The sequence below is a fragment of the Cornus florida genome, unplaced genomic scaffold (genome assembly GCF_030987335.1).
Source record: "Cornus florida cultivar Cherokee Brave unplaced genomic scaffold, ASM3098733v1 CherokeeBrave_3.0.0_Hap2_Chr07, whole genome shotgun sequence".
In the NCBI taxonomy this organism is placed as follows: Eukaryota; Viridiplantae; Streptophyta; class Magnoliopsida; order Cornales; family Cornaceae; genus Cornus; species Cornus florida.
In genome coordinates, this window is record NW_026775577.1 from 33,492,222 (window position 1) to 33,494,699 (window position 2,478).

General features: G+C 36.4%; 1 pseudogene; it reads right to left on the minus strand.

The window, feature by feature from the left end:
• Positions 1–1,116: 1,116 nt before the first annotated feature.
• LOC132316552 (uncharacterized) lies at positions 1,117–2,478 on the minus strand (annotated as a pseudogene).

The following is a 2,478-nucleotide window of genomic DNA, read 5'->3' on the forward strand; positions in this document are numbered from 1 at the left end:
AATATTTGAATTCAAAGATCACAAAATATCTATCTAAGTTGTGTTCGACGTATTTTTAAAACTCGAATTCGTCAATAATAGACTCCAAGTCAATTTTCCAAACAAGCTCCCGTTCAAGGTTTATGGTGATGCAGTCAGTAAGAAATTAATCTCCAATCCTGCTACGCATCGCTATTTTAACACGTTTCATGCTTGGGAGGCTAAGGTGGGCTAATACTATTATTGTGTTTTTTTTTTTTTTTTTTTTTTTTTTTTTTTTTTTTTTTTTTGGTGGGCTAATATTAGTATAAAATAAAAAATTAAATTAAATATATATATATATATATATATATATATATTGGGTGGGCTACAGCCTACCTTTGCCCACCCCTCTATCCGCCTTTACGGGTAATCCATATGAGAAATGAAAAAGATCCAGAACAAAGCCGGTAAAAAGGTCGGAACAAAGCCGATACAATGGGTCGAAATAAAGCCAATAAAATGGGTCGAAATAAAGCCGATAAAATGGGTCAGAACAAAGCTGAGAAATGGGTCGAAGCAACACTGGGAGACATTTGAGTAATCCATCTAAGAAATGAAAAAGATCCGAAAAAAACCAGGTAAAAGGTCAGAACTAAGCCAGTAAACTGCCGGAACTAAGCCCCTCTTTTTTTTTTCTTTTTTTTTTTTTACTATCAAACAACCATCACTCATCTTTTCCACTTTTTCTTTTTGGATTAATTTCACTAACACCCCCTTAGGTTTGGCCAAATATCACTCTCAAATATCTTTCGAAAATAACTATCATTTAAGTCCATTTTCACTTTTCCGTCACAGTTTCCTGTTAAAAATATGTAAAAAGACAATTTTGCCCCTAAATACCCTTTGACTTTGTCAAAAGTGCTCACTAACCTAAAAAATTAAATAAAAATGTTACAATAACCCTAAATACACTACAAATTTATAGATATATCATATATATTTATATATTTATATGTATGTATGATATATATATGTGTGTGTGTGTGTGTGTGTAATACATACACACACATATATATAAATATATAGTAATTTGATCAAGTCAAAAAGAAAACCTGAGCTCAAGTTCAACCCAGTGAGTGGAATTCACTATCACAGTTATGATAACAGATGGTGACTCGTGTCCGGGATTGACAAAATCAAATTTACATTCTTCAATATCAACCCATTACCCACAAGTTTATTAAAGACTCTCAAGTCTGAAACCGAGTTCTTTCGTTTGTGTTAAGTCGTGACTCGAACAATCTCCGTTAGCATTGCGTTCGATAACCGTCGTACTCCCCAAGTTCCGCCCACTATGATTGTCGGGTTAACCAGTTCTTGATTGTGGGACCAAGTCTTCATCGAGTTCTTTTTTCCATCTATATTATAAGTAGTCTCGGACACTGTTGACAAACACACTGACTCGGGACTCCAATTCCTGACTAGGCCGAGTGGGTCACTGAGTACTAACATTTCTTTCACCTCCACCAACATCACGTGCTTGAAATTTCTACGAACTCGACCTAGCAGCATAGGATAACAAGCCCATCTTCTCAAACTCAGTGGCACATGGTCTAGAAACCCAGCCAGTGAGTTCTCCGGGTTGAGCTCGTTAAACTCAAAACCCGGCCACCACCGAGCCATAACTCAACTGAGCCAACTCCGTCTCACTTTCTTCGTTGAAATTGGTTCGATTTCTTCAACCCCATGGATATCTTACTCCAAACCCTTTCCTAGTATCAATCTGGTATTTTTACAATTCCAACACAAAGCTCTCAATCTGATGCTTGAACCTCTCTTCCCCAGTTCAATAGTCGACCCCGTAGTTTAGGCTTTGACTATATATATATATATATATATATATATATATATAATGTGTAAATTTACAATAATTTGAGGGATATTTTAGTCTTTTAATATAATTATTTATGTTAAATAGTTGTTTTAACAAAATCAAAGGGTATTTAAGTCATTTTATATCATGTCATAATTGTTCAACTATCATTTGGGATGTGAGCGAAAAACGGAACAAAAGTTTGTAATACGAGGGATAGTTATTTTCGAAGGATATTTGAGAGTGATATTTGGCCAAACCTAAGGGTGATATTTGGCCAAACCTGAGGGGGTGTTTGTGAAATTAACCTTTTATTATTATTTTTTTTTCCAACAAACCACAAACTCAAAAAGAAACCCCACTAGAAACAAACCTAGTAAAATAAGGCAAACACTGTCCCAAAATTTTTCAGGTGGTGGAAACTAACCAAGGAAGGAGAAAATAGTCGGTGTGGTAGAAGAAAGAGGTTGCCAGCATAAGAGGTGTCGCCAACAGCGATTGGAACTGAAACGATGGTGAGTCAGTCACCTCTTCTGAAGGTTGACCATCATCGGTGACGGAGGAGCTCGTGGGTACATGTAGCGTGAGTGAGATCCGTGGGCAGTGATGCGTGAGTCACATCTACTTCGCAGGAGTGTCAGCAT